Genomic DNA, 13,893 nt, shown 5'->3' on the forward strand with positions numbered 1-13,893 from the left:
CAAAATTCAAAATTATGTTTGTATATGAGAGGCAGGAAAGCAGCTGCGGTTTTCAGTTAGTCACCAGTTTTGTTTGTTTTTCTTTTTCAGTGTTTTTATGGAATGTTGTAGTGTTTGTTATCAATAATTTATCCGAGCACATCATTTTTTTATATTCATGTGCCCTCTTTGTTCAAAACCATTAACTTCAATGATCTAGCAAATGACAACGATAACTATCAGTCCCCAGTACAAAATAAAGTCCCACCCAATGTTTTCTCACATTTGAGAAGCCATTGCACTTGGATATGCAACTTCCGTTTCATACAGACTTTAAGCCACGACTTGCAAAATCACTTTAGACACAACACCGAACAGGAAATTCTGTCATGTCTATAGGGCTTGTTTTTTTTTCATTTTGTATTTAGCCAAGAGGTGTGATGTTTATATCTTTTATTGGTCAGAGTTCACAAAACCATTCAGAATGAAGTCTGCCATGGTCAAATTCATATGAATGGAGTTCAATGGAGTAAAAATTCTTTAGTGTGTGTGACACTTTTACACAGCGTTACTATGGAAGACATATCAGATATCAGAAGAAATATCTTTTTAGGAAATATGAGACTGTTGACTGGAGCGAATGACAAATCAAAGAGCTGGTGATAAAATTATTAAAAAAACATAATTGTGGTGACGAGGACGAGGACGAGGGACATGAGAGAACGGAGCGAGGCCATTGGCGTGATTAACGATAAACAACATGCACCAGTCTCATATCTCCATTCTGTCCAAAATTCTTTGAGGGGAGGGTTTATGGATGGGTGTATGTTTTTTTTTCAGATCTTTTGATGTAATGGACAAAATAAGATTGCGCAATTTGCGTATGAACACGCACGATGACGGGAAAACATACGGAGAGCATCAGCTTTCGTTTCTGCTCTGACAGTCACAAGATTACGCCAAACTCTGCGAGTGCAAGGTAGAAATCAGGAATGGTGAGAGAACGTTTCATTTTCGTTTTTAACCCAAACTTGGGTCTTAATGGCGAAAAAGTTTAAATCCTGTCATGCAAGTCACTTCCCAAAATGTTTTTTTGTGACTTTTCAAACGCAATCCGGTGAAATGCGTTTTCGAATACCTATGGAAGTGGTCGAATGGGAACCAGCTTTCAGACCCCGTTTACAGCTGTATTTAGTGTCATGCACACCAAAACGCATCTTATACTACTAGATGTAAACAGGGCCTTAGATCCAGGAACTCCACCATATAATCTTCCAGAGGATCTTGCTGGATTAGCTCCATAATACAATCCTCTGAGTGAAGGTAAATTGCTGCAACAAGATTTATTTTCAGTGTTCTGTTACATTTGGTGAGTGAGGAGGATGAAGAAGGCAATGAGGAGAAGGATCACTGCAGCAAACTTCTATTTTTATTTAACAAATAAATCAAAAACGAGTCATCTACGGAAGATCAAATCTAAATCAAGCACAACAACATTACATAATACTTACAGACAGCACTGAACAATGAACAGAAAGAACTAAGTTGGTGTGTAAACACCAGTGGTGGAATGTAACGAAGTACAAATACTTTGTTACTTTACTTAAGTACATTTTTCACGTATCTTTACTTTACATAAGTAGAATAAATAGTGCATACTTTTTACTTTTACTTCGTTACATTTTGCAGCAATTATTATACTTTCTACTCCACTACATTTCTACAACTTCTGTTACATTTTCATTACATTTTCTGATCAGTTTTTCCCCTGCCAAAACGTAATCTTACCATCCGTTCGTTGCACGTTTGTCTCAGTGACGTTTGCTTGCCATATATGGTACATCAACTAAATGCGTCTCGCACGCAGTGTGTTTATCGAGCATCGTGCAATTTATACGCGAAAATGTGTTTTTACGTGCATAGGAAACACACCGTGTGTAATATACGTTTGGTTAGGATTATGGCAAGCCAAGAGGTTCAGAATTACACCATAAATTAATCGCGTTTACTGCCAAACATAGTTATTAACATATGGATAAGCATGATTTATATTGCCTAACTGCAAGCTCGTTTCAGAAATGGTGACAACAATTTTTTTCCATCATTATTGAACATCATTATAGGAGTATTAGGTTGAATGAGTTAGAATTAAACGTTTTATTAATCATTAGAAAATAGTCATCAAGAGAATCAATTGTTATGCAAGTACTTTTACTTTTAATACTTAAAGTACATTTAAAATCAGGTACTTTTTACTTAAGTATGGTTGTCATTGTGTTACTTCTACTTTTACTAAAGTAAATATTTATCTGGTTATTTGTACTTTTACTTAAGTACTGAGATTCAGTACTTTCTCCACCACTGGTAAACACACAGAATTAACAGCTAAGGTGCTAACCATGACAACTAACAAGTGATTGAAACACACCTGACAATTATATTGAGACCTAGGAACATTTTCTGGAGACTGAATTGTAACTGGAAATGTATCTTTAATAAGTTACTTTGTTTGATTAAAGTGTTCAGATCACTTTAGGACTTTAATAATAGGCCTAGTAGTTTAATAATTTGATCAGCATTTGTATATCTGTCCAGCCAATGTGAAAATCACTTCACGATTACAGTTGGACACACCGCTTAAGTGGTTTTATTTTATCTCATGAAACATAGATGTAACCCAGGGGTAATTACAAATATTGATATTATGTAAATGATATGAAAAACATTCAAATTAGTTCTGGGAATTATTTCCCCATGTTCACCAGACAAACTCGTGCCTTCATTATTGCGGGTTCAAAGAGGAGGGCCAGCAGCCTTTAATAATAAGAGCTTATTATTGTCCCTTCTGCGTAACGTTTCCATAAAATGAGTGAATATCTCTAAAGTCAATGTTTCCTACAGAGCAAGGACAAAAGCTCACAAAAGCTGAGATCACACATGAAAGAACACCTTATTCCTTTGTCGAAGACTGAAAGAATAATGCAGTCAGTGGATTTGTTTCATATGTAAAGGAGCTGATCAGTCAGCCCCTTTTTTCCCCAGGTGTTTGATGTTTCCAGTGATGGGAGTTCAAGGGCGAAATGTGGAGGCAAAGCATAGGCCTTTGTGTCCGGTCTTCAGACGTTTACCTGTGTCTTCTGGGGCTCTGCAGAGAAATGACTGTTTGATTCTATTACACTTTCATTACAGCTGTAGTTAATGGTTGTGTCACAGTCTATTAGCCGCATTCATCTTTCCTGTGATACACAGTGAGACACAAGCCCACAGAACAAAGACAAATGACTCTGACACACGAGAACAGCATTACAATTCAAACATTATTTTCTATACGGCTATATGGCAACACCAGCCGACCGAGCCACGTTGCGCGCTAGCCGTCCAGGCAGTCATGTCATAATGGCACGGAGAAATGCTTTTTCTAATCTAAACAACTCAATTATCCGTAGCCCCACCATCCTTGATCAAAAACATTACCATAACCATATTCAATTTAAAAACACAATATTGCAACCGAAGGGGACAGGAAATAAATCCTGACTGCTCCAGTGCGGCTCTGCCTGTAATCTCTCAATGTGACTCTGGGGTTTGCAGTAAGCCCTCGCTCATTTTAAAGTTCTCCTCTGCTTTAGCACTTTCCCACTTGACAACAGTAATCGATTTAAAAATGCTTTTAACAACTTCATCGTTGCGATATTCTTTCACAATTTATGAACACCTAATCAATAAACAATGGAAAATCCACACAGCGAATGGTAATCACAAAACCGCTGGGAACATCAAAAGAAGAACGCTGATCCATTCCTATGAAATGGATATCGCTCACGAAACGGATGAAATAGATATCACTCATGTGACTGCTGGAGCTAATTTTGAAATTTAAAATTCATAAAAGCTATGAAAACTGATATTTGGCGCTTGACTGCTGGGCCATTAGCCTGTAACAACACCCTTTTTACGTACACAAACAGATTAGAAGACACATGCGGCCCTTTTGCAGTCGGTAGCTAGTACACCCCAAATTACGCATTCGCTAAAAGTTTAATCAAGGCATGATGTGCTGGAGCACTTTTTGATCTCATTTAAGTAATATTTATTTCCTGTCAGCTCTCATTACAGACTATATTAAATTGTATCCTCTGATGAAGTGCAGCTGACATGGGACAGGATCCTCCATTAAACCACTCTCACTGTAAACGTGGCAAACGTGTTCAACACTAGTTCGTATATTCACCTTTGTTTCGCAGCGCTGATGGGTGCAAAATTAAGCTCACTAATACTGTATTTAGATTTAACAAGGAAGGTGTAATGCACAAGATTATTATTTTGTATGATAATTATGTTTCAGAAATATCATCTCGTGTACACAGGCCCATGTCTCACTCTCATCACTCTTTAACTGCATTTTATTTTCCTCTTTGAGATGATGTCTTATTAGATTCACATAACACAAGTTCACCACAAGTATACAATGCAACTGTTTTAAAGGGATAGTTCACTTTGAAATTCATTTTTTAGCTTACCTCAAGGGCATCCAAGATGTAGGTGTCTTTGTTTCCACAGTATTTTCAATTTGACATTTTTCAGTCTATCAGTCTTATAGGGGGTCCACCTCAAAGAGCATGCACAGAGAAGTCCAAATTAAAGGATTAGTTCACTTTTGAAAAAACTTTTGCTGATAATTTACTCACCCCCATGTCATCCAAGATGTCCATGTCTTTCTTTCCTCAGTCGAAAAGAAATGTAGGTTTTTGATGAAAACATTCCAGGATTTTTCTCCATATAATGGACTTCAATGGGAACCGGATGGTTCAAGGTCCAAAAGACAGTTAATAACAGTTTCAGATGCAGCTTCAAATGTCTTTAAACGATATCAGACGATGAATAAGGGTCTTATCATGCGAAACGATCGGTTATTTCAAAGCTTATTCCAAAAATGTAACTTTTCTAAGGACAAATGCTAGCCTTGCTCTATTCTGTGAGGCGCGTTTGCAACGTCACGTAATACGTAATTACGTTCAAAAGGTCACGGGCGACGTAGCCGGAAGTACAGAATCAAAATCGTCCGACATCGTTGTTTTACCTTTTAATTCCTTTTTTGTAAACGGCGTTTGAGTTAGTTTTCACGTTCAACCTATGCGTTCAACTTGTAAACACTCTGACTCTGTACTTCTGGCTACGTTGTCCGTGACCTTTTGAACGTAATTACGTTCTACGTGACGTTGCAAACGCACCTCACAGAATGGAGAAAGGCTAGCATTTGTCCTTAGAAAAGTTACATTTTTGGAATAAGCATTGAAATAACCGATCGTTTCGCATGATAAGACCCTTATTCATCGTCTGGTGTCGTTTAAAGACATTTGAAGCTGCATCTGAAACTGTTATTAACTGTCTTTTGGACCTGAACCATCCGGTTCCCATTGAAGTCCATTATATGGAGAAAAATCCTGGAATGTTTTCATCAAAAACCTAAATTTCTTTTCGACTGAGGAAAGAAAGACATGGACATCTTGGATGACATGGGGGTGAGTAAATTATCAGCAAAAGTTTTTTCAAAAGTGAACTAATCCTTTAAGCATGATTTAATGACTTGTAAATGTAAGTACACATTGATGGCCTAAGACACGAAACGAGTGGTTTGTGTGAGAAAACGAACAGTATTTACATTGTTTGTACCTTTTATCTGGTAAATGACCTTTATTTTTATCTGAATCAGTTGTCCAACATCCAACTGAACCGTGTCCAACGTTCCGTCGGAAGTGCGTGTTCGTCACTCATTGTTTACACAGAGATTTCGGAAGTTTTACCTTTCACTGTGAAGATTTAACATATTTAGATATACTGTACAGGAAATCGCAATGGAAGACAATTTCGATATATCTAAATATGTTTAGTGAAAGGTAAAACTTCCGAAATTTCTGTGTAAACAATGAGTGACGTACACACGCAAGCGATCACTTCTGACGGAACGTTGGACATGGTTCAGTTGGACATATAGTTCCCCTATACCTGCATTACATGACTGATAGACAACGACGATTTGGCCGAAAAATGTTAAAAGTGAAAACACTGTGGAAACAAAGACACCTACATCTTGGATGCCCTTGAAGCTAAAAAATCTCAAAAACCTTTAAAGTAGGAAATGAGTTGGGAAGAAACCTGCATAAAACAAATTATAAACACAAAATTAATAACACTCCCAACAAAAGACATCAGTATTTGTTATTTCGGACAATTAGACTGTCTCAGTTCCTCATTTGATATTGAAAGTTATACTTTCATGTCATTGTTTCTCTAAAAACCCTTGAGCAAAACTGCAACAGAATAATTTTGTAAATAAAAACCATACATCACACCCAGTAGCCTGTTTAGTATTTTTGACAGCTCACTTCAACATAATTGAACATTTCTTAAGCTAACATGTTTTATTAAACCTCTATGAGCTTTCATCTCTTTGTAACTTGCCTTTTGAATTATTGCTAATAGCTCAATGTTTTAATTAGCGCCCCAGGCCCTGGGATTGGTGCAGTGAAGTGTTGTTATAAAATCAAACTCATTACAGTATTAGTCACTTTTACAGGGCACCGAGGCAAAGCTAATTCATTTGAAAATATCTAAGAAAATCTATCAGCATGGTGAAGAATTAATAACCATGGTCAACTTGTCAACTACTTTTTATCCAGCTAAAACTTTTCTATACTTTTAACTTTTTTTTTTTTTACAGATAGAAAGGACATAATTGCATTATTAATGTTAGGAAATTGTTTATTTGAAATAAAGGGTTATTGTTATTACTATTAGAAACCACAATTGAAGTTAGTCTATAACACTGTTAGCATTAGCACAATAGCATAAAGTCAAGTCATGCATTCAGGTAACCAAATTATTTTTATGTTTAATTTTTTCTCAATTATCTTTCCTTTAATTAATTATACTTAAGCTTTCAAGAATACCATTGACATTGCAACAGTCACTGTGGGCCTCATTTATAAAGTGTTATAAAATCCATCCTACTCCTACATTCGATCTTACAATTATTTCTCAAATTATCAAACAAATGCGTACGCCTCTCTTCCAGATGTGAATCTTGTTTAAGAATGAGCGGCAGGAATAACTTATTAATATGAATGTTGCAGTGGATTTGAGCACACACACAATCTGTTTCATAAATGAGGTCCTGTCTACAACTCTGAATAGCCTCATGGAACAGAGGTAGCCAATACATAGATTGAAGAGGAGGGCATCCTATCATTGCATATAGTGATTGGAAGAACATTTTTGGTCCACTGAAGATATATGGATTATGGAAATATATGGAAATATGGAAATATATATGGATATATTTTTAATATTTAGATCACTTCTATTATTGATTGCCATCAGAATGTGAAGAAAATTCCAACCAGTATAACAAAAGTTGTTTATGAAAAACATTGCCTAACGTACCTTTAACATAATGCCTCCATGTAAAAATGTTACTGTTTATCTCCAGATCATCCCATAATTGCTGTATTGTTTTCTATTATGGAATGGCCGCCATTATCCTGGTTTTCTGTAATTACATAATCCAAATTGTAAGGTATTTAAAAACAAAAACAAAAAATAATAATAAAAACTCGTTATCTCCAGATCATCCTAAAATTGTTGCATTGTTTCCAATTAATTGGACCAAATTTATGCTACAAAAAATAACCTTTTCATGAGTTTCTTCCCCTCCATAATGTCTCCACACTAACTACCATTACAACATTAATAGTACTTCTTAAATGGAAAACAATTTCCTTCACTTCAATTAATGCAGAGCAAGCCCATTAATGTGAACTAGAAGTAGTCGAGGCTCATCCGTCAGACATCCTGTTTCCCTGACGGTTTGTTACTTTTCTCGCTGACACTGATGTAGACTGGGAGCCCACAATTTCTTGGCATGATAGAGATGCTGTCTCTCAGCAAAACCTCATCACTCTTCCTGTTTAACACTAACCTGATACATCTGTATGTCTGGGGCCAAGACAGCATGAGCAAACAGCACCGCTGCTCAGCATCTTTCCAGCTGAGGTTTCTGACTGTAATGATTAAGTTGTGTGATAAAATAGGATAAAGATAATGAGCAAGCCATAATAAAGAGATAATCAGCAGACAAAATAAAACACTGTAAAGAAATAATTTTCATGCACAGCAGACAATTGTGAATATTTTTTTCTTGCCAACACTGTAATGAAAGCTGCTCTCATTTTTAATCCATGAAACACGCCGCATGCGAACAATTGAAGTGGGAGTCGAGTGTCCCAATCCCAATGATTGATTTTGCCGTTTAATGGCGCAACACACCTCCGAAGCTCTAATTCCAATTATCGGGCATCCTTCCAAATCCGATGAGACAAGGCGTATTCACAAATAGCTGATTGAAAACAATCTGGGATTTAATCTACAGGGCTATCACTGCCATGATCAGTAATTACTACAGGCTGTCAATTTACCACCCACTCACAGAGGTCTTTGGGAAAACAGTACAGAAACTCTCTCCACCTGTACTTTTGTATTTCACAAACACGCTTGCTTACTTTCTGTGCAGTTCATTTGTCTCAATTGCCAGGGTGTGTCAAGTATGTTCATTTAAATGAGACACTCCAACGGCAGAAGCAGATGGAAAATTTATGGCTTGCCTTGACAGTTTCAGGCTCCTAAAAATGATGCTTTTTTGCCAAATTTGCAGGGAGGAAAGTTTTGGATATTATCTCTGTTTTAACCTTTAGAGAGATAGCCAGCCTTTATAAATGCTAAACCTTTGCGTTATTGTAAAAAGAGGATAAAAAGCTACAATATGAGTGTAAAAAGGCCACCCTTTGGAAACGGACTCTTCCTAACTCCTCCACCTCTGTTCAGGATTTGGACTGTTCAAAAACTTTCCGGGGAGTTGGAAAATGTCTCGGTTTCGTATGTAACCCTCGTTCCCTGAGTAGGGAACGGAGACGTTCCGTCAGATGATGACGAATAGGGTTTCGCTTAAAAAAGCCTATCGACTTTGAGTGTACAAAACGAGCCAATGGCAAAGAAAATGCCATGGTCTGTGGAATTTATCTCCGCCTTACTTCTTGGGTATAAAGGAGGACGCCGACAACATGCAGATATGTTTCTTCGCTGAGGAGCCGAGACTGAACTCAGACAATTTCTGCGGTACAGCGGAAAGTGGCAGGAAGACAGAACGTCTCCATTCCCTATTCAGGGAACGAGGGTTACATACATAACCGAGACGCTCCCTTTCGTTGTCACTCCGAGTTCCGTCGGATGACGACGAATGGGGATACCAGTCTAATCACGCCACTTTCTCAGCTGTCTTCTAGTGCCCTGCGTAAATCTGAGATCCTTTTCGTGAGACTAGCATGGACGAAGGACTCCTATTTAGCACAGGAATACCAAGGCACACTGGGGAGCATGTCTCATAGCTTAGAGGAAATACGCAATTATTGCCAACCCAGGAGGCTTAAAGATTACACATATGACCTAGAGAGATGCATATGGAGAAACACTGTGTCCAGACGCAGGTGGAATATTTCAACCCAAGTGATGTACACTACAGTGGCGGTATTGTGATTGGACTAGTATGTGCTGGTTCTTGAGCATGGCTCGGAAGCGGCGCAGAGCGAGACGTTCAGCCAGCAACTCGAGGCCATTGCACATGGCACCCTAGCCTGTGGTAAGGGCATCTCTCATTACAGCAACATGTAACCGCCCATAGAAAACTGAGGTTCGACCACGAGGTGAAGGTCTGATGGCAGGTTGGAGTAACTGGTACTCGGAGAGTGTCGTGTTGCCATGCCCACCTCGGGACTCGGTCGCGAAGCCAAAGCTGAAGCCGTCTCATATGAAGCAATCCGAGTGGCGTTGCCACAGCTGCAGATGCCATATGCCCCAGGAGCTTCTGAAAATGTTTCAGTGGAACTGCACTCTTGCCCTCGAACTGTCTCAGGCAAGTCAGCAGTGCTCGCTCGTAAGCTTCGCGGACATGGCGGTCGAGTCAATGTCCATACCAAGAAAAGAGATCCTCTGCACGGGGCAAAGTTTGCTCTTTTCCCAGTTGACCTGAAGACCCAGATGAGCTAGGTACCGGAGCACTAGGTCCCTGTGTTCGCAAACCTGATCTCGGGAGAGAGCTAGGATTAGCCAGTTGTCAAAATAGTTCAAAAGACGCAAGGAGATAGGGCTAGCCCGAAAAGGAGAACCGCGAACTGGCATGCCTGCCCCTCGAAAGCAAACCGTAGGAACGGTCTGTGTCGAGGGAGAATGGAGACTGTCATCCGGGCGCAATGTCATCCGGCTCTGGGACAGAGGAGGACGAGGGGTGCTGGGCTCGGAGGATATCGAGATCTCCTGATGTACATCCAGGAAAAAAGGTATTGGAATGGACGCTGCCAGGAATCAGCGGCCACACCCAAAAACCAATCGTCCAGCAGCGAGAGCTCAGGACAGCGTGAAAGATTCTACTCTAGTCTGATGCTTGCAGCAGCCTGGGAAAGCATGGCTGTCATCTTAAGATCTGACTCAACAAATGCCATATGCACACCCGTACGTGGCAGCATTGTCTTATCTTCACTTCCTGAAGATTCTAGCCCAACCTGTGATGCTGCGATGGACAACAGATCCGATTCTGGAGCTTCAAGGGAAACCCGCTAGACATCTGAAAATAGACCCAGGGAATCCCTTGAACACTCGCGGGTTGTGTCACTGAAGAGGGGGGTGTGGTCCACAGACAAACAGTCGGCAGTTTATTCCACACTCACACTCTCAGGTCACCCTGGCCACCAGCCGAAATAGCACCTCACGTGGAGAGTGTTAGATCGGGGTGTGGATGAGGGGACTCTCTCTCAAACAAGATCATTGAGTCTCGACCAGAATGACGCAATGGTCACGTTCCCTACCATCCAATTCCTTATATCTCCTGACCCTAGGGAGTTTTCAAGGCTGAGAATTGCTTTGGAGAACATCCTGACAGATGATGCCACAGAACACTCTATGTTTCAAATCTCCACAGACCATCTGAAATTGGAAGAGGCCTTTCAAGGGGCGGACTCTTACAAGAATTCAAAGTTTTCCTTTACGAACACTATGAGAGCTCTGAATATAATGTACCATACAACAACCTCACCAATTAGCCTGCAACTAATCTCTGAGCTGATGGATGGATCTAACATACACAGTGGGGATGTAAAAGCCTTCAGGATGTTTGGACTGCAGGTGCGCTCTCTTGTCAGTATATTGCAACAGCTGGGCCACAAAGGTAGTGTAGAGCTGGAATGTGGATCACATGTCTAATCTCCTAAGTAAACTACCACATGAACTGCAGTAAAGTGCTTCTCAATGTGGCAAAGGTACTGTTCAGGAATGGTAACGGGGCAACGAAGTCTTATGCTGTGTTGGGTGATAAATCAGAGCGAGCCATCATTCTGCATGTTTCAGTAAAGAAATTGGGACTTGTGGGAAACCCGAGGAACTTATTTTTCGCAGAGTGAGACATGACACCCAGGTCATTCAAGGAACGGCAGTGACTTTTACTGTGTCCCCAACTGTTAACCCCAGTAAAGTCTACAAGATCTGTAATGCCTTCACAACCAAAGTACTCAGCCTGGCAGAACATACTCTCCCAGTCAGTGTCCTGCAAAGAAAGTAGACGCATCTTGCTGGGTTACCACAACAACAGCTGAACAATCTACATCCTGTGCTTCTCATTGGCTTTGATTGCCCCCACCTTATCACACCTATACAGCCAGTCAGACTGGGGCCCTCTGGTGGTAGTCTTCTTTCCCCTGATTAATGCTTCTTCACTTTTCTGTGGCCCACAAATGACCTTTATGCAAACGAGAGACTGTGGCCAGAGTAATACCTTACCAGAGTGGAAAGGTGATTACCAGGTCACGCCAAGACAAAGAATCCATTCAGTTTCTGCAAGAAAACTTTGTGAGAGTGGATATTGCTGGTGTCCAGTGATATGCTACTCCTACGTGTCAAGAACATGCCTTGTATCTATACACCTAAGGAAGCAGTTTTACCCCAGTTAAGGGCAATTGAGAAATGATTTGAAAGGGACCCTGATCTGGCTGCAGTATAGCAAGAGGAGCTAGCCATGCTAGTGCAAGCTGGGTATGTTGTCAAATTAATCAGGAACAGGTGAACAGAGCAAACGAAGCCTGGTACATCCCTCACCAGATGTAGCAATATAATGAGAAGAATATTTTGGTCTTTAACTGTTAATTCTCATACCAAGGGCACAACCCCAATGAGCTCCTAACTACAGTACCTTGTCCAAAATTTGGTCCGTCACTTCTGGCAGTCCTTCTGGATTTCCAGGAGCACTGTATTGCCATCAGTAGTGACATCTGTGGCATGTTCCATCAAGTAAGCCTCTTACCAAAGGATAAACCAATGCTGAGATGCGTCTGGAGAGATATGAATGGCAGGTACTGCCTTTCGGGACTACTTGCAGTCCATGTTGTGCCTCATATTCTCTACAGAAGCATGCTAAAGATTACAGCCAGCCCAGAGAAGACACACATGTTTCAGTGGAGAAGTCATTTTATGTGGACAGTTGTTGTCAGGGCTTCGCTTCCCGTGACATGGCCAAGAATCTGGTTGACAAACTCCCTTCTAGCAAGCAGCCTTCGAGCATCTGGTGGCTTTGAGCTACGAGAGTAGGCTAAAAATGATCCTTCAATTATCAGCCATCTGCCAGAGAATATTCAATCTCAGCAGCACCTTTTGGCTCTGCAAGGGTCACCAAGACGGTCAGGAATCAACACTTGGCCAGGAATCAACAGTGGATTTGTCAATCCAACACCCTCTAATACAAACGACACAAACCTGACTGTGAAGTACCCACAATGCAAAGCATCTACCAGATTCTTGCTCGCCCGTATGAAACTTGGCTACATTGTGCCATTAACGACTCGAGCTAAGGTGTTAGTACAGAGGTTGCAGGACAAAAAGGGGGAATGGGATGACACACGGCTACCAGAAGACATAATAGACTCTTGGAAACACTGGGAGAGCGAGTTGGAAGGCCTGCAGGATATTGCTTTGCCCAGATATTATTGCAGCAAGGAACTAGCTCTACTAGTAATAGGCAGCTTTACGTCTTCTGTGATGCCTCAGGGAAAGCTTACGTATCTGTGGCTTACTTAAGAACATAGAACCCTCTAGATATAGTGGAGGCCTTTGTTACATCTAGGTCCCTTGATGCACCCTGGAAACAACAGAGCATTTCTTGTCTTGAGCATTGTGCAGCACTCACAGGGTGACAGCTTGCTAAAGTCCTGAAGACAGAGCTAACATTACCACTCAGTGGTGTCACTCTGTGGTCCGACTTCACTACATTATTGATCTGGCTTTATCAGATTCCTGCAGCTTTAAGGTTTTTGTGGGGACCAGGGTGACAGAGATACCAGACTTAACTGCATCTGACATCTGGCGTTATGTACAGTCAGGTGACAATCCTGCAAATGCCATTACGAAAGGAAAGTCTCCCTCTGATCCCAACAGAGACAGCATATGGAACCCAGGACTAGCATTCCTCAGACAAACACCAGGAAGCTGAAAAGATGCCACCATTAGCTCACATAAACCAAGACAGTGAGCTAAAAAAGTCAACCTTCTATGGACTGTTAACCTCTGCTCTACCACTGCCAAATAAATGCCCTCCGTCAGATCCAGGCAGACTGATTTCCTAAAGAGGTGTCCCATTTGCAATCTAGTTCACCTCTGCCGAGTAACAGTGGACTGCTGTGCCTAGCCCCTGAACTAGATACCAACACACATCTTGTATGTGTTGGTTGGTCGTCTCCGACAGATCAGTGAACTAGAAGGTATCCAACGCATTCTCATCCTTTAACGTCATATAGAACGCTATATGACAAAACGGCGCTATAC

The sequence above is a fragment of the Pimephales promelas genome, chromosome 17 (genome assembly GCF_988280905.1).
Source record: "Pimephales promelas chromosome 17, fPimPro1.hap1.1, whole genome shotgun sequence".
NCBI lineage: Eukaryota > Metazoa > Chordata > Actinopteri > Cypriniformes > Leuciscidae > Pimephales > Pimephales promelas.